The 23108-nt window shown below is 45.1% G+C and overlaps 1 protein-coding gene across 8 annotated transcripts in view; it reads left to right on the forward strand.

Annotated features, from left to right (window-relative positions):
• The first annotated feature begins 241 nt into the window (after positions 1–241).
• Positions 242–23108, forward strand: part of ncor2 (nuclear receptor corepressor 2) — a 93087-nt gene continuing 70220 nt past the window's right edge. For 7 of the 8 annotated variants that reach the window (XM_080852980.1, XM_080852985.1, XM_080852984.1 and 4 more), the window contains exon 1: positions 242–396. The gene's annotated coding sequence lies outside the window, so the exon portion shown is untranslated. Of the gene's footprint in view, positions 397–19675; positions 19702–23108 lie in introns of all 8 variants that reach the window. The other variant, XM_080852981.1, reaches the window with a different exon arrangement.

Here is a 23108-nt window from a genome sequence, read left to right on the forward strand (position 1 = left end):
AGTCCAGTTGTCGTTTGAGCGACTGTGATTTCTTTCTGCGAATCTGGATTTTTAAGGACTTGCCGCAAGGCGAGATTCAAAAAGAAGAATGGAGGCATGTACTTGGCAAGGGGCATTGGGATGAAATGAGTGGGCGAACACCGTAAAAAAAGGAAAAGAGCAAGAGAGCGCGAGAACGTACGACCTATCGAGAGGTCTGTCAGGGAGAGGCGGTTCAGCATTTCACTCGGAGCAGGAGCGACATTCGCAAGTACCTAGCAAGATTTGCGCCGAGCAGATGAGAGCGAAAACATCGTCTTTATTTTTGTGTGGATTATTATTCAATTTCCTAACCGACGACAACTAGCGAACAAGAAGAATTCTGCTGGCTGTAGCAGACCTTATTTCAAAACAGAGGTAAGACAACATTTTAGTCACTGTCTGCTAGCTGTCTTGCTAGCCAGCTAGCTAACTAACCCAGCTAGCGGATAGCTTGCTAGCTAGTTGTCTTTCTCCCCATAGGCATATGTCTGTTTCTGCCTCTCCGTATGTGCTGTGTTGTCACGCTAACGTGTGCTAGGTAGCTAGTGACTGTTGAGATACAGGCTGTGAGCAGCTCTGTAATTGCGTCCACAAACCACTTGCCTTTGAAATCTAGCCATAGCTAACATTGAAAAACAAGGCGGAAACCCAGACCCTGCATTTAACCCTCGATAACTAGCTAGCTATTTCGCCACTGTAGTATGCCTTAATGTTAAAGTGTGGCTGTTGACGTTTGCTATGCATTAAGCTAAATTGTCTGGTTACCCAATCGCTGATATTGTAGTTGAGTGCTGTCTCCATTTCTTAATATAAAGCTGTCTTATAGAGAGCGGCTAACATCATGAAAGCTAAACGAACACTAGAGATGCTTGGCAATAATTTTGTTGTATGATTTGCGAGGTAGTAATCAGCCTCTATTGCAGATGTCTAATTGGTTAGCAAGTAATTTGTGCACAGCGAGTAATACTCTTTGGCTAGTCAGCCGGCTATCTTCAATGGTCTAGCAGCCAGCCAGCGCCAAGTTATTGTTCCAAGGCAATATTAACGTTAGCTCGTTCACTTGGCTAGCAGCCAAACATGGCAAGCTACCTGTCGTATTAGCTAGTAAGATAACATTAGCTAGTCAGTTGTGATTCTGATTAATGTTACCTTAGTTAACTAAGTTGACTGAACTAGCTAACAGTTAGATGACTAAGATTTAACGTAATCAGTGAATGTAGATACTTAGTAGGATAGTTAGTAGGCCATAATATTAACAACGATTTAGATGACAATAACAAGGAAAGTTAGCCATTGGTGGCTAAAGCTATTTATTTGTCAGTGTCGATGGGGGTGGCGAAATAGGCAGAACTTTGGGTCAAACGTTGCCCGTTAACCTTAAATGGTAACCTTATGGGTTTTCAAGGAATTTGGTCAAATGTTATGTTGTATTTACACGGTGAATCATTCAGTTTTTGTTAATCTCGGTTACAGTGTTAGCCTGCCAATGTTGGGACGAGATAAGAAATCACTGCCGCATGCTGTGCTGTTTTTATCTTTTCAGCTGGGCAAGACTGCTTACTTGTATCCATGAATTGAGATACCAAAAGTACCCTGATGTGCCGCTACTGTTTTATCTGATGTGCCAGAGCTATTACTAACGTTAGTTTGCTCGGTAGTTACTGTATCTATTAATTATACAATACACGACCTTATAGTACTTGCTCTTGCTTGGACACGTTTTGCGATAAAATGTCTATATAGACGTAAAGTCTATGTGGTTTTTGCTCGTTTAGTTACATAACGGATGTGTTTGGGATCAGCAAGGGAGATTGGTTAACACGGCGTAACATGGACATATTAATGCCAAGTTCTGGCAGGTCTCTCACAGGATTGACAGGCGTTGCTCACTGCTCTTCAGCTACACGGGCTTTATTTACATTTTCTGTCTTGCATAAACACCGGCAAGCCCTTTAACCACGGATTTTCCCACTTTCGTAGACGTCAACAAAGTCATAAAAATAACCTCGTAACCTTTATCAGTCTAATATTCGAAAAGCTATGGATGCATTCGACGAAGTCTTGCTGAGTAGTTTTCTTGGAATTCCTTTAACGGGTTGGTAGGGCGTCAGGGCAAGGTTTGCTGATATGAGATATGACAAATAAATATAACGGTTTCCTCTCCCTGAAAATAACACCCAAGCCAACAACGACAAACCCTTAAATGTTGCTGTCAGCAGATTCTTACTTAATTCAGTGGGGAGATTCTAAAAAGAGATTAAGAGATTCCGTCCTCTGAATTACATTACCGCCAGCCAGCCAACCCTGAAGTTTTCTTAAAGCAGATAATGCATTCTTTCCCATTGCGTCTCACAGCAACGAACAAAGCTTGGTCTGATAATGTGAGCCAATAATACCCCCCCAACCCCCGCGTGCTCCCCTCCACTTGAAACCCAAAACAGAAATGGCCTTAGGTAACCCCATTCTCTCCCTCTCTGTACACGGTGCCAGGACGCCGCCAGAAAACAACACATTTGTTTTGGACTCCGCTCAACTGGTGTGTTCCACCCAAGCTCTGCTGTGCATGACGAAGTGGTGCTTCTCTCTATCCTCTCTCCCTCTCCTCCGCACTCTTACATCACCTCTTTCCTCCTGGCTGCACTCATTGACCTTATCGTTTTACGTGAAAGAAAGCAATACTGTTCAATGAAGTTTTGATTCATTCCTAGTTGGTTGTATAACTAGGAGTTGCTTTGAACTCTGCAGTCTCCAAGACACAGTACAAAGAAGATGTGTCAGTCCAACAAACGCCCTATCTCGTAACAGAGTATGGATCATTTGTCTGTCTCTGGGTCAGAGGGAAGGTGTTGTGACGTGTGGAGCAGCTTGGTGGTGGTCTCCAGGTTTGGTCCAGAAAAGGAAAGCCATGCTGTTTTTACGTCCTCCATGTCACGCTTCTCAGTTAGCGCACACTTGTGGAAGTGTCAAGGTGCCAGAGCAGTGGGTGAACAAACGACTTTGCATTCACAGCACCACTGTAAGTACAGCAAGTACTCTACTATATTCCCATATACGTAGACTGTTAATGCGTCCTCCATCAAATCCCAGGTTTCTCATTGAAATGAGGAAATATGGCCTTGGGAAAAGTCAGGCATAGATAGACATTTTTGTCTGTATGACTATGGTCATGGAAAAGGGCAGTGCTTGTGTATTCTGTGTGAAATATAGCTTGATATCATGGCTACGTCAGCAGAAATGACTTCTGCATTTGCCCTTGCACAACAGGTTGTTCTGACACAACACTGAGCACTATGACTTGACTAAGATGGGAGGTCATGTGCGTCCCTTTCCCATTGTGTCTTAATTCACAGTGCCAAGTGTTCCTATTCTGAGTCAGTAGGTTCTATGGAAGGCTTCGTCTGGTTCTAGGTTATCCGACCATTTGTCATCGAACTGTCAAGTTTGCTGGCAATGGACATTTATGGTAAAAAAAAAACGAGAAGCAGGATTGCCATTTACCAGAAGCCGTCCCCTTCCTTCTTGGCCACCATTGTGCCACAAGCTCATCCTTCTCCAGAAGCCCCTCTCTCCCAGACCATGTGGAGTTCATTAGTGAGGAAATACTTTCCTGTGTGAGAAGGCAGATTTTCTTTTCTTTTCTTGTGAATGTTAACGTTGAATAGTTCCGCCAGTGTTTTGTACAGTCACTCCATCTCACCCATGTTGATGAGAGAAACGGAGAGGGAGGCTTCAGCTTGAGGGGGGGAAACTCTCCCAGTGCCTGTGTAACTATTAAAGGAACTTTTTCAGGCTTATGTTTAACAGTTCCCTTTAATGGCATTTGGGTCTTTTCCATCCGTTAATATAGAGATTTCTTCAAGGATGTTATTACTTCATTTTTGGGCATTTTTTGCCTGGCTTCAGTTCTTATGTGGTCTGGGGTCTCGGCCTCAGCTAGCATGTGTTCTAGACCAGAGGTGTAGATGGCTTCTAGACCTATGATTAAGATACCAAGCAGACTGAATGACACTGTTGTTTCCTTATCTGCCATTGTGTGTCATCACGTTAAAAGCTAGGCTACTTTAAGTGACAGCATATAACTTTGTATAAATTGCACAACTGAACCATGTGGTTTCTTGTCGGAAAGTTGGAGTTTTCCTTAATAGTGTATCTTAGATATGTATTTGTAGATGTTGATGCTGCAGGGTAGATTATGTGAGTTTAAATTAAGCTGTGTTTCGTCAGAGACATCAGGCAGAGATGAGATTCACTTCATCCCCGTGTGTGTGTGTGTGTGTGTGTGTGTGTGTGTGTGTGTGTGTGTGTGTGTGGTGTGTGTGGTGTGTGTGGTGTGTGTGGTGTGTGTGGTGTGTGTGTGTGTGTGTGTGTGTGTGTGTGTGTGTGTGTGTGTGTGTGTGTGGGGGGGGTTTATCTCCATTTTGGAGCATTATGGGGGTCATGGTGGTGACGCGGTCAGCTATCTGTTTTTCCAGGAATGGGGAAGGTTGTGGGAGAGTGCCTGAGCCCTGGGGCCCTCCAGGGCTATCCCTCACTGGGCCGGACAGAGGGCTAGTCCAGCTGAATTAAAACAGCAGGATTTATTGTGGCAGCCAGGCTATTCATTCCCTGTGCTGAGGAGAGTGAGGGTCACTGTTGGAAACAAGTGCATTAGTATATATATGTGTGTGTGTGTGTGGACAAATGTGAAACTAACTAAGGCATGTTTCAGTGAAATGTTACAAACGCAAATGTTATGTAGTCTTTATAATGTGCACTCCGCTTTGCAAAGGAATGACAACGTCCTGCTTGGTCACATTAAACTAAAGAACTAGGCCAAAGATGTAAAACTAAAGAGAGAAACTTGTCTGAAAGTGTAGCTTTTAAATGACACTTCAAGCATTTTAAGACTAAAAGGAAAACACAAATGTATCGTTTCCTTTTACTAGCTAGGTTGTGGTGAATCCATATTTATTGCATAAACCAATGCTGCAAGTTATAGCCTGGGCTACAACTACACAAAATTATTATGAAGACAATGGCCCTACCAGTCGAGAAATCCTATGTATCGTTTAACAGAACTACACCAATGATGTGAATAAGCCCATTTATATGCTCTTCATTTGCATAGGATTAAACATTTTTTTCATTGGGGTTAAGGATGGTGTGAAGGACATCCACTAGAATGTTTCTGCATTTTCTTTTTCTTTCAAATTGCTGTCATCCTTACATTTTGCCACCATGAAGCCCCAGTCAGGGTTTATGGGTTGGTTTGATAGGGATACAAACTTTAGACCGCCACACTCTGACAAGTGTAGTTGGGAAGAGATGCTTGAAAGTCTTGAAAGAGATGTGGGCAGGCTGTGAAATGCCATTTGGAACAGCAAGTCACTGGAGGAGCTGCGAGGCCTGTGTGATGTGGGAAGCTATTTTCGCCTCGGTCAGCCACTTGGTAAGTCATGAAAGGGGACTTTCAAATGACTGGTGGAGGGGTTTATCCACGGGTATCTATCTCTCTCACACTCACAAACGGGCGTTCCTCTTGCCCATTGATGAATTCTTCTCAATAGCTGTGTTCCACTATTGGCCGAGTTAGTCCCATTTAGTCACTTTCGGTGCCTGAGCATACACCCTTGGAGCTTCCTCAGGGTACGGAGCAACTGGTAGTTGAGGCGGTGTCGAGGTTAAGGGGTTATTGGAGTCGGGTAAGAGAGGTTCAGCGCCAACACAACAACATAACCCTTTTATAACCTAAACATTATGTTTTTCAATTTTGCAGTAAATGCCAGTTTTAAGCAAAAGAGGAGCCTGACAAGTGTGTACATTATGAAGGATACACTTTATATAAGTGTGAACTGTACGCCACCATGTGAAAAACAGCAACAGCAAGGGCAAATGGTTTTAGCTTTCGTGGCTTCACCCTGGCCATTAGCCCTGGTTGGCCTGGAAGATCGCTCCAGCCTGCACTTGCCCAATAGTGCAAACCTGACTACCGATCACCCGTCTTGTTTCTGGCCTTGAAGTTGGGCCAAGATGGTGGCTGCTCTCAGCTGCTTAGCCAACATGTAACTTAGTTGCATCAGAGAGGAGATGAACTTTAGGCCCAGCCCTCTCTGTGTTTGTCTTGTGTGTGGTCTCTGCCCTTTTGTAACCCCACTGAGGGGGAAAAGAGGTCTAGGCATCTTGAAGATAACCTACTGTCATTACATTAAAGTGGCCACATGATGACTGTCTGGAGCGCTCCTGGAGTAGAATGCTGAGCCTCACCTGTATCGTTGCCAGTGAGTGAGTTTGATATGATGCCCATGGCGTTGCAGCCGTATCTGTATATACTCTGAATTCATGTCTGCTTCCTAATGACAGCCCTAGTTTCAAGACTTCTCCCTCCCTCTTCTCTTCCCCCTCTCTCCTCTTTCTTTCCCTCTCTTCCCTCTCTTTGGCCTCCGCAGGGAGAGCGCGCTCATATCTACCTCGCAGAAATGAAATGAGAGCAGACAGCTGCACTAATGCTCAAACACCAAACAGCAGGCTCTCCTCCCCAGTATGCCAGCTTTCAAAGAACATTTAGGGGTGTGTGTGTGTGTGCGAAGATGTGTGTCTGTACATTTGTGTGTGTTTGTGCGTGCACGTGTGTACATTTGTGTGTGCGTACATTTTTGTGTGTGTGCCCGTGTGACTGAATCCAGCTTTATGTCCCAGCATCAGAGCAGGCAGTCTCCCACCTCAGCTTCCCCCCTTATCAAGACTGTGATCAGACGACACAGGCAGCTGAACAGAGCATGTGACCCTCAGTGACTCCCAGTTACAGTAAGCGAATGCCTCCAGAGAAGTCGTCAAACGCCAGGCCCAGAGAACCCTCTACCCCTTTCATCCGCAATATGGGAACCGTGTGTTGTATGTTTGTTTTTAGCCTGTTGGGATTCTAAAAAAGATCCAGATGAAGTAGATGCCTGTCTGCCAGCCAGATATGCAGAATCATAATGTGCTTGTGTGCGTGTTCTTGTGATTCAGTCCTTGTACGGAATGGCTTTGCTTGACTCTGTGTGTGCGTGTACATTTGTGTGTACATGTGTACATTTGCGTGTACATTTGTGTGTATGTGTGTGTGTGTGCGTACATTTGTGCTTGTGTGTGTGTGTAGAGCGCAGCGTGTGTGTTTTTATAGATGTGGCTCGGACATCCTAAATGCTGCTTTTTCTCTTGTGGCCCACTCAGACAGAAGTCCCATTCTGCAGTGAGATTTATAACTCTCCCTGTCTCCCTCCCTCCCTGTCTCTCTTCCTCTCACTCCCTCCATTTCTCGCTCCCTCCCTCCAGCTCCCACCCAACACAGCTGCTGTGCCGACATTTCCAGGAAACTGGATAACATCCAGAAAGAGAGGGGGAGGGGAATAAGAGGAAGATGGTGTGTGTGTGTGTGTGTGTGTGTGTGTGTGTGTGTGTGTGTGTGTGTGTGTGTGTGGTTAGTAAAGAAGGTGTATAGGGGAAAACGCATGTGAGTATAGGCTAGTTATAAATAAAAAGAATGGTCTATATTGGTCTATAAGTACTGTTGAGTGTGTGTGCGTCTCTTAGAGTGTGAAAGTCTACAGAAGACAGATGATAGTCATGGTTGATTGGGGTGGAAGTGTCTGCGTGCGCTGGAAGCATTCCAGTCCTGTGTGAAGAGAGCGTAGCCCTTGGGGCTCTGGCTGGTTGCCTCATATGTGTGCCAGTGCTTGATCCTCGTGCTGGACAGAGCCAGGCGCTCGCTCTGCTCTCTTTTATAGTCTGCCTATATCTGTTTGTCTATCTAGGCAGTCTCTCTCTCTCTCTCTCTCTCTCTCTCTCTCTCTGCCAGTCTACAAACATGATCTCTGTGTTACGGTACCATTGGTGTTGTTGCCCGTTCCGTTGACGCCAATGTTTGACAAAAAAGGACAGATCGTTATTGTTATCCTATTTCTTTCTTTGTCTAGGTAGCAAAGGTCAGGGTGGACGAACTCAGTTGAGTTAGTCAGTTGAATTAGTTTGGTGGCCATACGTTTGACATCAGCAGCTCAAGTTCAAAAGCTGAGGCCCCCCCCCCCCCCCCCCCCATATTCTTTGCCATTTCTAAGTGGTTTTGTATGTGTTTGTGGTGGTGTGACCTTTACGCAATTGTGCAGTCATTTTCCCTGTTTGCGTAGGTGTGCAGTGCGGTTTTAAAAATTGTTGAATTTAACTGACTCACACAACTGAATAAGATGAGCTTTCATCCCTTGTCATTTAAGCCCCTTTTTGATTTAGGTTTGCCATTTTTCTGACTCCACTAACAGGTCTAATTGTTGTATAAATCAGATTGATCTCTCTATCTATCTCTCTCTCTCTGTCTCTGTGTCTGTCTCTCTGTCTCTGTCTGTCCCTCCCTCCCTCCATCTCTCGGGGGGTTAGTGGCCCAAACTAACTTCAGCTTTTTAAAGTCAAAGTTAGTCACGGAATCACATAAAACGGCTTCAGCTGGGGCCCCAGGCTGGGAATGGTTAACGGTCTCTGTCCCTCTTGCCCTAGCTTACCTCGTCACCTTTTCTTGTCTCTCCTCACACTTTCACAACCGTCCCCCCTAGGCAGTCTCTCAATCATATCAATCGTTCTATTTGAGCAAGGAGGTCAGAAAGGACAGCAGATAGTACACAGAACACACAGAACCCTTGTTGTCATTCACTAACTAGAGCGTTATCTCTTTCTCTGTCTCTCGAGCTCTTTCTCCCCCCCCCCCCCCCCCCCCTTATCCTTTTCTCCCCTCCCTCCCCCTGTCCCGTCGGTGGTGTGTGATTATGAAACAGAGTGGCAGCTTATGAAACGGGTGTGTTTGGCCTGAGCCAGGGCCTCACTGGGAGTAGCAGCCGGCACAGATTTCACTGTGTGGCTCTCACTCCCTCACTCTGTCTCTCTCTCTCTCTCCTCCCCTCTCTCTGTCTGTCTCTCTCTCTGTCTGTCTGTCTGTCTCTCTCTCTCCCTCTCTCTCTTCCCCTCTCTCTCTCCCTTTCTCTCTTCCTCTCCCTCTCTTCCTCTCTCTTCCTCTCTCTCCCCCTCTCTCTCTTCCCCTCTCTCCCTCTTTCTCTCTCTCTCTCTATCTCTCTCTCTCTCCCCCTCTCTCCCTCTCTTTCTCTGTGTGCGTGTGAGAATGTGAGTGGAGGACTGGCACATCACTGTGAAAGCCTGACCGTAACAGAGCTACGGACTGCACCGCCCCTCCTCCCCCACCCTATCGTGCAAACCTTAAAGCACTGCTCACACGTCCTCAGTAGAACCACACACACACACACACACACACACACACACACACTCACACTCACAGAGCCTATTTACCAAATCCCATCCGTCTCTGTCTGTCTGTTTGGCCTAGTGCCTACTCTTGCCCTCCTCTATCTCTGTTCCACTCTTCCTCCCTTCCTGTTCTCTGAATAGACGTGGGCACGTTTGTCTGTACAGGTTTGTATCTGAGTCTCTTATTGAGAGGGAGTTCCTCACACTAGTTAACACTCTAGAGACCGTGGAGGGTCAGCAGGCTCCTGCTAGTGTGCCCTCCTGACTTGACCATCACTGGCTCAATTGCGCACACACACACACACACACACACACACACACACTACAGTAAGCAGTCATGATGTCACAGCAGAGCTCAGACAAAGGAACTTGTTTTTCCAGGAGCCGTCATCCGCTCCGGGAAGCGCTGTGTGAGTGCGAGAAAGAGAGAGATAGAGAGAGAAAGAAAGAAAGAAAGAGGGAGAGAGAAAGACTGAGGCAGAGGGGGAGGCCAGCTGAGAGGGGGGGATGGGAGGAGAGGTGAAAGACTGTGGTGCTTGTGTGGAACATTCGGCTTTGGAAAAGAGATTCTGTCATTTCCGAATGCCTCCATTGTTTTCTCTGTGGCTGTGGCTGAGTTGGGATGTGGTGGGATAGTCTTCTTTGCTCAAGCGGGAAGGTTCCTAACTGAATGAAAGTACCTGGATGTGTTTATGTGGCAGCCATGATAAGAGCTGGTCGAATTCTCTAAATGCTAACGTAAAAGTGCTTCAATACTTCCTTTCTTATCTACTTTATCTAGGGTACACTGGACCATCCTTTACGAAAGACAAGGAGATAAAGCCATCCCATAATTCCTTGCGGCAGTAACAACAAACAATCAACATGACCCAAGTCAATAACATTCGTCGTCACAGAATGATGTCGTCTAGTGGGAGTGCAGTAGAATTCTCCTAGCACTGTGGTTGTCTTTTCCTAAGTTCTTATTAATTCCCCTTGAAATCTTTCCTTGACCCTGGATGGAAAATGTCATGAGTGGTTAGGAAAGGACATGGGACGTAATTTTCTTTCTTTACTGTTTGACCACAGCCTTGGTCCTCTAGTGTTCCAGAGCCAGACCACTTTGGCCCACTGTGCCCTCTCTCTGCTGTACTCTGTGATCCACACTTCTTTGTTTATTCCTCTATTCCCTCCCCTTCTCAGCCCGCTCCCCCTCTGTTTATATCTCGCTACCCTCCACTAACCTCTCTCTCGCTCGCTCTCTTTCTTTTTTCTTTCTTTCTCTCTCTGTCTCTCGCTCTCTTTCTTTTTTTCTTTCTCTTCTCTTCTCTCTCTCTCTCTCTCTCTCTCTCTCTCGTCAAGTGTGTTTAGTAGGATGTGGGGGTATATGTGTGCGGGTGACTCATCATATTCTTTGAGCGTTTTGGCGACGTGGCATGTGTAGTTTTGTGCCGTGATCCCGTGTATAGAGAGATACGGCTGATTTCTTAAGAGAGCAAGATTACAGCTAAGGGGCGTTATTCCTTTCTCGCTACCTCTCTCTCTGTCTCTCTCTCTCTCTCTGTCTGTCTGTCTTCTGTTGTACTGTTTCCTCTCTCGCTTTCCGCTTCACCTCACTCCCTGTAGTATGTATGATGATAATGTTTATCTAGTCAAAACCTTTCTCTGGTGTCTTATCTGAGTACACACACACACACACACACACACACACACCAATACTGTACTGGGCCATGGTCCAGCTGGGAGTGTGTTTTATGGCTGTTTATGGCTTGCTCTTGATGACGCTGGCTTCTCTGCAGCAGCTCTCATTCCGGCACATTCCAGCGAGGTCACACATAGCTGACATCATGTTGGAGGTCATCCTGAACTAGTCTTGGTTTGCTAGCAAGTTTGGGTGCCCGTTGGCAAACAATGCTTTTTGAAACCCCAACAGCCACTTGGGAAATTAAGGACTGTGTGTGTGTGTGTAGGTATGTTTGTTTGTTTATGGATATGGTTGGCTTACGGCATGTGTGTTTTTATAGGATTACAGTCTAAGTGTAATCCTATAAGGAAGAGGTGCATCCCATTGGAGCAAGGCAGACAGTTAGCCTTTCATTTCTCTTTTTTTCTGCTAAGCCCTTTGTTCATTTTCACAGCCCGCTACCTCTTTTAGACCAGGAAACACACACACACACACACACACACACACACACACACATACAGAGCCTTCCTCTCCCAGCCCACACCACTGTGATTTCCTCTTAGCCACAGCCACTACAGCCCCCTCCCCCATTCTCTCTCTCTCTCTCTCACTCACTCACTCACTCACTCACACACACACACACACACACACACCATCCCTGACCACAGCACTTAGTGTGATTAGCGTTCTCATATATTCGGCACTGGTAGTCTGCTGGTTAGCTTTGGCCGCTGATCCAGGAATGGCTGTGCGCCGCAGCTCCTGACTGGGGGAGCAGCAGCCGCAGGTCAGGCCCACTGACTGGAGATCAGCTAGGAGCGCGGTTTCAGCAGCGGTTTAGGGTTTCCATTCATGAAGACGAGGGGGAAGTGGCTGCTGGATGAGTGCCTGATGGCTTTCTGCTTTCATCTTTATAAAATTCAGAAGGGAGAGCGAGGGAACAACACGCTAAGGAAGAGAGAGGGAACAACACGCTAAGGAAGAGAGAGGGAGGAAGACGGTAAGGAAGAGAGAGGGGTGACGTTTAGCCACGGACACTCAATCAGACAGGCACAGCGGAACTCTAAGTCACATAGTCATAGCATACTCAACATCATACAATGGAAGAGAGAGGACAAAATGGAGTTCGATTCTGCTCTCTGTGTTGACTTTTCCACAGGCTTTTCCATGTCTGTCTACACACCCTGGCATTATTCTCTGGCAGGTGAGCATTCAGCTGTGCTGATCTGTGTTTGACAACTTGAGCATGTTGCACTTGACGGTCGTTTGCACTCGTCTTGATGGCACAGGGCTGTTTCTCCTATTGTCCAATCCTCGTGATTTGTCATCACATTTTTTCACCAAACCACAACGATCTCCACTATGCTTGACCAAGTGGCATAGAAGTCTTCAGACCCTGTCTGTATTCTCTTTTGTTGGGGACCGGCAGTAGTGCCCCTAGGTCATGTGTGCTCTAGTGCCACAGCTGATGAGCCATAACCGTATAGGTAGGAGGATTTTGATCATGGCAGAGAGGGGAAGGGAACAGGATGGGCCGGACGAGAAGGAGTGTGTGTGTGTGTGTGTGTGTGTGTGTGTGTGTGTGTGTGTGTGTGTGTGTGTGTGTGTGTGTGTGTGTGTGTGTGTGTGTGTGTGTGTGTGTGTGTGTGTGTGAGAGGGGCAGAGAGGAATGAGCACATATGTCTGTTTCAGTTTCTCTGGATGTCCGACTCTCCGTGGAGAGCGCTAGATAGGGCGTGTCTTTCAATTTGTTTGCAATTTCTCTCTGTGATGTTTCAAAGAGCTTTACTGCTGAAGTGTGAGTGGGAATGTAATGTAATGTAATGCAGTTCAATTTTTTTCCATCAGGTGACATAATCCTGAGTCAGTAACCACCAAAATAGGCCTGCAAACCTTTGACTATAAATACTCCCACTGCTATTGTTATTACCTCCGCCGAGGAGGTTATGTTTTAGTTCAGTTTGTGTGTCTGTCTGTCTGTCTGTCTAAGCAGGATTACGTAAAAACCACTGGCTCGATTTCCATGAAAGTTGGTGGAAAGGTGTTGCATAGGCAAAGTGATGACCCATTCAATTTGGGATTGGATCCATTCATTTAGTTTTACTTCTGCTAACGTTGTGACATGCAGCATTTTGCCTTGGTGGAGGTCTGGGGTCTCCGAGTGCCCTTCTGTTTTTGTAAAAAAAAAATGTAATGTATTTTTTTATTTATTTGTCATAAATTGTGCAACAGCTGAACATTTTTTTTGTTTCCGCTAACGAGTGGTCTCCCCTTGCTCCACCTGGGATGTGGCCAGGTGCTGCCGACGTGAATGAGACATCATGTTAGGAGTGTTTCCTCTCGAGTAGTGGCAAAGCAATGCGTGCACACTGTACTTTGTTTGTTTACAGTCTTCTTCCCCTCGCCATCTTATTGAACCCTGAATCAAAAATGTTCCCACACAGCGAAAGACGACGGCGCTTTCTGGACTTGCTTCTCTCTGTCTAGCTAGTGTTCGCCATGGTCAAGTTAGAGTCGATATTTACTTTTTAGTTTCCCCTCTCTCCTCCAGCTCCTATATGCATACAGAGTGCTGATGGACTCCAGTAAAGTTCTATCAGGCTCGAGAGGTACTCTATGGATCTGAATGTGCAACTTTAGAAATGAAAAGAATTTTGGGAAATAAGAGGAAAACGACAGACATGTTGTAATACTGTGTGTTCCTGTGTGCGTATTGAACAGTATAGGGAGAGTGTGAGTGAGCTCTTCCCATTTGGCCTGTCCCCTGTAATTAGCGACCTGACTTTAATCAAGGCCTCCATTTGCATTGACAGCCCTGTTAAGTCCCCTCTCTTTTCCTCCCCTTCTCTTCTCCTTTCTCATCCTCCTCTCTGCTGTTTCCTGAGCTTTGTCTGTCTCTGAGGACGGATTAGAGAGAGAGAGAGAGCGCGTGTGTGTGTGTGTGTGTGTGTGTGTGTGTGTGTGTGTGTGTGTGTGTGTGTGTGTGTGTGTGTGTGTGTGTGTGTGTGTGTGTGTGTGTGTGTGTGTGTGTGTGTGTCTTGCTGGAAGCTCTGCTGATGAGACTGCCATGTAAGAAGGCAGTGAGAGAGACAGAGAGATGAAGAGAGAATAAGAGAGGAAAGGAGAGCCCTGTGCTTGTTGCTTGGGAGATTATTGATCTCAGAATCTCATTTTCTGGTCTGCTGCACTGCCTGCTGAAAAATAGCTGTCTGCTTGAGCAGCACAAACAAAAGGTGTGTGGTTGGGGCTTGTGTGTGTATGTGTGTGTGTGTGTATGGTGGGGCTTATTGCTCTATGAATATTGTTTAAAGTATGTTTGATTTTGGTCAGTAGTGCAGTCAACTGGAAAGGTTATGTGTGTGTGTGTGTGTGTGTGTGTGAGGGAATAAAAGTCTATGTATGTGTGTTTCTATGCCAGCTGTCTCCTGCATATTTCAAGCACAGTTGCGGAAGTCATTATGCTTTGGCTGTGGGGGATGGGCAGCCTGATGTTGCTGCTGTTTGTGCTCACAAAAACATAGACATGCCAGTGTTGTGTTTGTGTGCGAAAGGGATGCTGTGTGTGTTTGTGTGGGCATCTCTGTAGATGTAGTTTATTTCGTAGATTGATGGATTTCTCTCTGTAGGGAATTGTGTGTGTGTGTGTGTGTGTGTGTGTGTGTGTGTGTGTGTGTGTGTGTGTGTGTGTGTGTGTGTGTGTGTACCCACCCAGACCCGGGGGCTAATGGGGTCGTGTGGCCCCTCTGTCTGAGGCAAGTCTGAATTTATGGCTGCAGTTTTCATTAGTCACCCAGCACAGCCTCCCTCTGTTCCCACCAGACCATTAAAGCACACGCATCTTAAGTGTGTGTGTGTGTGTGTGTGTGTGTGTGTGTGGCAGCGTTTCAACCCTCACTTCACATGACTTAGAACTCTTAGGAATGTAGAGAATAGATGATATTTAGTGTTTGCGTGTGTTTAGGGGGGGGGGGGGGGGCTTTTCATAAACGGAAATCAAATTAATTACCAGAGGAAAATGTAAAACTGTATTGTTTATTGTCTATTCACAGATGTTTGGGAAAAAAGGAAATCATACTGAGTGAGGGTGGTCCATGAAGAAGCATGGTGGACTATGAAATATACACAAAATGATTCAAATTATTTGGAAGAGACACCAAATGGATAAAGCCATAGGTTTGTAATTGAATGCTGCAAATTAATGGAATCAAGGTTTACATGATCCAGGCTGCTTTAGTATAAAATGAAGTGTTCTTTTCATCAGATAACCTGTAGTTAACACGTACACTATACACACACACACACACACACTCATAAAACGTTTATCTTAATGACTTCAGGAAGTTGCAGAAGTAGCAGATCCCAGCAGCCGTCTCAGACCAAAGCATTTGTCAACAGGAGATAAGCTCAAAAGGCACAGCAGTAGACACACACACACACACACACACACACACACACACACACACACACACAGAGGGGATGAGTAGAGATTATTGGTGTGCTCTGTGGTGAGTCATTCACTCAGCTGTTATGCAACTGTTGTAGTGTGAATGCGCATGTGTACGGAGGGATGTTGTGTTGTGTGTGTAGTGACAGTTACATCGCTGGAGAGTGGGAGAGAAGGTGCTGATTTTATTTTGCCTTGTGTTATTTGTGTTTAGCCTTGGTGTTTGCTGGAGTTTCTGACTAGCTAAACTACATTTGTGTATGTATTTTAGGGAGTGGATAGTTTTCAACTAGTTTGTCAGTGGAGAGATGGGGGAGGGGCGTGTGTGTGTGTGTGTGTGTGTGTGTGTGTGTGTTCGTTCGAACAGTCTCCACCACAGCAAAGTTCAGTGTGTTTCTGGAATGAAGAACTAGTTACAATCTCATGCCAGTAAATCTACATTCTTACTCTATCTTAGGGAACCATTATAACAGTTGGCAGTTGCTAGCGTGTGTTGACATAAAATAATTAGCTGCTAGGTTCAACCTGTGTATTTGGAGGGCTAGATTACCGGTCGACACCTATATTGGCTGCTCCCATTCTCACATGACACCAATATGCTTAATTGGCATGAAATGAAGCAATATGAGTGGGAATTTGACCCATGTCAGTTTGCGTGGAGATGTATTCTGATTATGGTGTTTAGTCTCAAAATCTGTGAAAAACACATAAAAAAACACAACGCGAGTGCACAAAACTGGTATCTGCGAGTGGAAAACCAGCCTCATGAGGTAGCTTTTCTGCTCTGCATGCATAAATGAGTTTGTGAGCACGAGTGCTCTCTCGCTCGACCCTCCTTAGGAACTCGCAACTGTTCAGCGCTTGTTTGTTAACTTTTTAATTTTGAATTGTATTTATTGGTAAGGAGGACTGTACACAAGGCCTACTCCCTTCCAGTCTTCGCACTTAATGCTTCGGTCTACATGCTAAGACCTCCCTTTACACCAAGCCCAGAGGGGTTGCAATTACTGTAATCTTTGTGGAACATTCAAATGATTTCTGCTTTTGGGTGTGGTTTGTGATGTGCTTTCAGGCATTCTGTTCTGCAGAGGTTGTCTTGTCCTAATGAGATGTGTGTGTCTATGTGTGTGTGTGTGTGTGTGTGTGTGAGATATATATATATATATATATATATACAGTACTGTGCAAAAGTTTTAGGCAGGTGTGAAATGCTATGAACTAAGAATGCTTTGAAAAATGTAAACAATAAATGTTTATTTTGTATCCATTTACATGGTAAGACTGAGCAAAGCAACAAGACACAACGTAGTTATGCTGCATCAGCAGGGTCTCTCCCAGACAAATATTTCAAAGCAGACAGGGGTTTCAAAATGTGCAGTTCAAGCTCTTTTGAAGAAGACTTTGAGGATTGTAGACGCAATGGTCAGCCAAGGAAACTTAATGCAGCTGATGAAAAACACATCAAGCTTATTTACCTTCGAAATCAGAAGATTTCAAGCAGTGGCATCAGCTCAGAACTGGAAGAAACCAGTGGTACCCAGGTACAGACATTTACTGTCCGGGGAAGTCTGGCCAGAAGTGGTCTTCATGGAAGAGTTGCAGCCAAAAAGCTCTACCCCGACAAGGAAACAAGGCCAGTGTCTGAACTAAGCACGAAAACATAGAAACTGGGGTGCAGAAACATGGCAGAAGGTGCTCTGGACTGATGAGTCAAAATTTGAAATATTTGGCTGTAGAAGAAGGCAGTTTGTTCGCCGAAGGGCTGGAGAGAGGTACAATAATGAGAGTCTGCAGGCAACAGTGAAGCATGGTAGAGGTTCCTTTCCAGTTTGGGCCTGCATTTCTGCATGTGGAGTTGGAGATTTGGTCAGGATGAATGGTGTCCTCAATGCTGAGAAATACAGGCAGATACTAATCCATCATGCAATACCATCAGGGAGGCGTATGATTGGCACGTATTCTGCAGCAGGAACATAACCCCAAACATACAGCCAATGTCATTAACAACTGTCTTCAGCTTAAAGAAGAACAGAAAGTCCTGCAAGTGATGGTACGACCCCCACAGAGCCCTGATCTCTACATCATCGAGTCTGTCTGGGTTTACATGAAGAGACAGAAGAATTTTAGGAAGCCTACATCCACAGAAGATCTGTGGTTAGTTCTCCAAGATGTTTGGAACAATTTACCAGCCAAGTTCCTTCAAAAACTGTGCGCAAGTGTATCTGGAAGAATTGATGCTATTTTGAAGGCAAAGGGTGGTCACACCAAATATTGATTTAATTTAGAATTTTCTTCTGTTCCTTCACTGCATTTTGTTAATTTATGAAGAATTGATGAAAATAAACTGTTAACACTTCCATTTTTGAAAGCATTCTTAGTTTACAGCATTTTTTCACACCTGCCTAAAACTTTTGCACAGTACTGTATATATCTCACACACACACACACACACACACACATAATTACCAAGATCTATCCAGCCTTAGAATGTAGGGATGGGTATTGTTCGAATTCTATTTATATCGATACTCTTAGTATGGCCTGTATAGGCTGCAGCAGGAGCTGGAGGTGACTGACGAACAATGTTGGCGATCTTGTAACTTGGCTGTGTAACTATCTAACGTTAGTGGACGAAATGATTTTGGAGGTAGGACTAAGGTTTTGCACTGCATGGTACCGGCTCCTCTTACTTTTACTCACATCTGGTACTAGGTACTTTGTTTTCCACCGGAGAAGCAGAATAGATAAATGTTAAACTTGCATTATGTGGAAACAAGCACTGCTCCAAAAGAAAAAGAAAAAACATTAAGTAACATGATAATTAATGTAGCATGCAAATGTTTTTGTCACATGGAGTAGGGTTTTGGGGCCGTGTTGCATGCATGCATGTGCCAGTGAATCGCACAAGCGCCTCTGCTCACCTGACACCTCCCCTGCACCTCGAGAGATGGAACATGTAAATGTCACTGGGCTAGGTGCCACTGAGCGCGTGCAGAACCGCACCAGTGCCCCCCTCACTCTGAGTGTGTGACCAGCATCACATGAATGACCTCACCCCTGGTTCAATGCCATTACGGGACCCCCAACCACACACCTTTCCCACACTGACTGACGATAACATAGAAAAAGCCCAGGCTCTATCTGACTAGTTTACATTTCACTATTTGACTCTTCCCTCACAGTGGTGGTGGAGGTGGTGGTGGTGGTGGTGGTGGTGGTGTGCAGTGTGGGTTTAGATAAATGTCTTAATATGTGTCATGATGCACCACAAAGCTGTGGTGGTGGAAGTTAGTAGTTTTATTTCCATTGACCTTTCATTAGCTTCACTCAGTATTGGTTTCCTTGCCCAGAAGAGCTGATTGGTTCGCTCTTATTTGTTTTTTAAGCCCTGATGGGAGTGCGCATGCCAGAGCAGGATGACAGTCCTTGAGGTGAGGAACTGAGTGGGTGGATGTGGTGGAGGTGTAGGGTCCATAGATGATTGCTGCTATGGGGATGGTATTGGTGGGAAGTGAGGCCGATGTGATGGGGAGCGTGTGATTTTTCAGAGCACGTTACAGTGCTAGTGTGGCAATATCTGCTTTCTTGTAGGACACACTGGATGTTTACGATTAAACAAAGATCCATGATAACGGCCATGTTGCCATTCCAAAATTCGTGCTCGCTCACGCAAACACACACACACACACACACACACACACAGATGCGCACACACACACAAACACACTTCTCCTTGGCCGGATTGAACATGGTCATGTGTGCAGTGGATTTTGTGTGTGTGTGTGTGTTTGTGTGTGTGCAGGGTTGGTAGCTCCCTGCAGGGCCCCTTGCCTCGTAAAAGGCTTGTTGTGTCTGTGCAGGGAGGGGCGCTGCTGGAGAGGTCACTGCCCTCCACTGGGACCTCTGACCCCAGATATCTCAGCTCTGCTCCCCACCTTAACGCCCAGGCCACAGCTGACCAATCACACAGCTCCTCGCCTCCTTCAAAGGGACAGAGGGAGGGGCGTGTTACACACATAAGCACACATACACACACACACACACAATCGAACACACTCAGAGACAAACAGACATAGGTATATTGTACAGAGTCACACACACACACACACACACACACACACACATACCTTCAGTGTCACGCACTGTTTCTCACAATGAATGAGTGCTCCCTCTGGAGAAAAGTGTAAAACCTTCGGAAATGTCAGGTCAGGGTGTGACCTGCGCTTTGTCATAATGGACCTCTCTCTATGTCTGTGTGTGTGTGTCTCTGTAATTCCCCTCAGCACATTCCAGACCTTGTGGAAATTAGGTACGTGATTGGTGCCTCAAATTCTACGTTTTGCTCGGAAAACAAGTCAGACACAATTTTGTGTGTGTGTTTCTGCTCTCATGGACAGATAGCTGTAATCAGGTATTAACTGAAAGATTGGCTGATTTGAATGATTTTGTCTATGTGATTTAACTGGCAGTGTGTGTGTGTGTGTGTGTGTGTGTGTGTGTGTGTGTGTGTTGGCATGATGACAGATTTTTTTGGGGAGACATGATATTCCTTTGAAACAAACATTGATACATTACACTGTCGTCAGCTCTGAGTAATGGAAATTGTGTGTGTGTGTGTGTGTGTGAGAGAGTGATTTTCCAGTATTCATACCAGGTACCACATTCTTACTGGACAGAGATTCCTGTGGTTTACCATATCAGTCACTCACTCTCGTCTCTCTGTTATTACACACTGGTGGCATTTTCCCTTTTTATGCAGTACGATTGGGTTACTGTTTTACTCTGCAGCTGTGCGTGAAACAAAGACAAACCAACTGGAGGCAGTGTGTCATTTGAAATACAGTGTGTGTGTAGTTCAGACCACTCTTACTTCAGATGTTTGTTTTTTGTATATGCTCAAATGCAAACTTAATGTACGCATGCTAGGCATGTTGAAGATGGCACACCAAGAAGTTGGTGCCTTTAGCACCAGAGCTCTTATATTTGTAATTTTGCAACTCACCCTTTTGTGGATCAGTCTAGTGTAGTTACTTTTATGTGAGTCCACTATTGGTGTTGACTCAGTACAGGGGTGTGTGTGTGTACGTGTGCTATCTGTCTTGCTGTTCACCTGATACAAGTGTGTGTGTGTGTGTGTGTGTGTGTGTGTGTGTGTGTGTTTTGTGAGGCATTCCATTTGACCTGGTAGAGGTGTGTGTGAGTGAAAGAGCTGACATGAGGTGATGGGTTGGCAGAGCGCTCACTGGAAGCCCAGCGGTGGAGCTGTCCAAAGGCCAGGCAGTGCCTCTTGCACACACTGAGAACATGAGTTACGGAGCATCACATGCTCTGCACCCTCACCCCCTCTCTCTGTCTCGTAAATAATGCAGAGGATGGTTTGGAGGTTATTTAGAAGCATAGAGTGCGTGCCTGTCGCTTCGGTTGTGTCCTGGTTTCTTTTTTTTTTTTGCAATTCAAGTTTTTATGTATGAACATACATGGTTCATAGCTCATAAGGTACAGTGTACAGAAAAAGGAAGATCAGAATAAAAATAACATATTGGTTGAGTGTTCCTGGTTAAAAGGAAACAACATACAGAAGAGAAAAAATACAAAGGTATACGAGCACCGATAATACACCTAGGGCCAATAGTTTTCCGCGAAAACGGAAAACGGACGGAATAAGCGGAATGGACCATCTGAAACGGAATGGACCACTGAAAACGGAATTGCAACTTTTCAAACGGAAACATAATTTTGTGCATCAAAATCGCCCAAAACACCCTGTATTTTACCCTGTAAGACTGAATTTCTTTCAAATAAACGATCGCAACAATGAACAAACATTAATTAAAGAACAAAAGCGGTCAGAAAATGTCACGTCTGCGCTGAACTCTGCTCCGGCCACGCCCCCCTTTTCAACGGTAGTCACGTTAATTTGCTCATCTTCCCAATCGCATTAAAAACTAAAAATGTTAAGTCTTCTGTTGTGTTGATGGCTGGCAAACAACAATCTAAGAAGGGCACGTATTATTCACTGAGTTACCAAGCAGTCTAATTTATGGGGACTACACTAGGCAACATGGATGTCATTCATATCTCATCCAGTCGAAATCGTAACAGGATTGAACCCATCTTTATTACAGCGTATCAACATAAGAACAGAACATAGCTAAATCTCCGCTTAGCATCATGCTAATCACTACTAATAGCACGAGCAGGTAGCCCAAAATTTGGTATTTAATACACAATCTATTACAGAAGCAACTTCATGAAAACCCTTACTTTCATTAAGTATGCACATAAGACCTCACATACAGGTCGAACAATGATGATTTAAGCATTGGAAATGTATAAGTCAACTACTTAGCGACAAACTGAACTCGACAGTATCTTAACTGTGGGTGCTACACGCATGCAAACAGCGTTGCTAGGCAACATCACTGTATCAACAGAGTTTTTCATACAGTTAACGTGCAGAAAGGCATTATACGGCTGTTTTTATTTTTTTGACGCGGAATCACGGAATTACCAAAAACGTGACACGGAATTTGCTTTTTTTTGACGCGGAAAACTATTGGCCCTATACACCACAGCAATCTTAAAATAAAAGAATAACAAAATAGATTGGAACATGTGTACAACGGCTGTTTTTTGAGATCCTTGCAATCTACTAGTTAGATGTCAGGTATGTCATTGTGTCCTGGTTTCTGCAAGGCTTGGCCTTCTGCTGCCCCTAGCCCACCGTGGCAGTTTGAGGGGCTGGTTTGGAGTTGGTGCCCAATCTCAAAGGAACAGCTAAAGAACCGGCTCTTGGACAGGAAATCGGGTTTCGGAGTGGCACCAACACTTTGCGGTTCTACTACTAAGGATCGCTTATGTCAGAGTCTGCGGGCAGGATTACTATGACCAACTAAAACTATTGACCTCCATTTAAAAAAATTCAAATGGAGCAGCTTAGCGAGTTACTAACTTTGCTGGATAGCTAGCTAATTGTTGGGCAGCTAACATTACCCGAGAAAGCATAGCTATAATTTCGCACATTAGTGTTACGTTCATAGCATTAGTGTTTTGTTCAAACTTTGTGTGTGTCTCTGTGCGGATATGTGTGTGTGTCTGTGTGTGGATATGTGTGTGTCTCTGTGTGTGGATATTTGTGTGTCTCTGTGTGTGGATATGTGTGTGTGTGTGTGTGTGGATGGGTTTGATGGGTTGGTGAGGAACCATAAAAAGAGAAAGAGAGAACAAAGGCAAGAGAGTCCATGTGGTAGTGAGAGCTCTAGAGTGGAGAGATTTGAAGCGAGGGAGGGAGAGCGAGTAAGAGAGAGAGAGAGAGAGGGTTGAGCGAGGGAGGGAGAGCGAGTAAGAGAGAGAGAGAGAGAGAGAGAGAGAGAGGGTTGAGCGAGTTCATTTTCAGCTTGGCAGGCAGCCAACCCCCTGCCTGTGGCTATGTGTAGCTCTGTCAGAGTGAGTGTGTGTGTGTGTGTGTGTGCGCGCGCATGTGTTTCTCCTCCTGTCTGGAGGCCCAGGCTGGTGTTTATGTCAAAGATACACACACACACACACACTCTCTCTTTCTCTCGCTAATAATGGAAGTAAAAAGCCATTATAAAGGCAGGCAGAAGGATGGCTCGTCTCCCTGTCAGTCTTTTTTTTTATTTTTTATCTTTTTCTTTTTATACCATTCCCCTACTGATTTCTGTTCCCTCGCTCATATTTAATGTGAAGATGACACAC

Source organism: Sprattus sprattus (genome assembly GCF_963457725.1).
Source record: "Sprattus sprattus genome assembly, chromosome: 15".
NCBI lineage: Eukaryota > Metazoa > Chordata > Actinopteri > Clupeiformes > Clupeidae > Sprattus > Sprattus sprattus.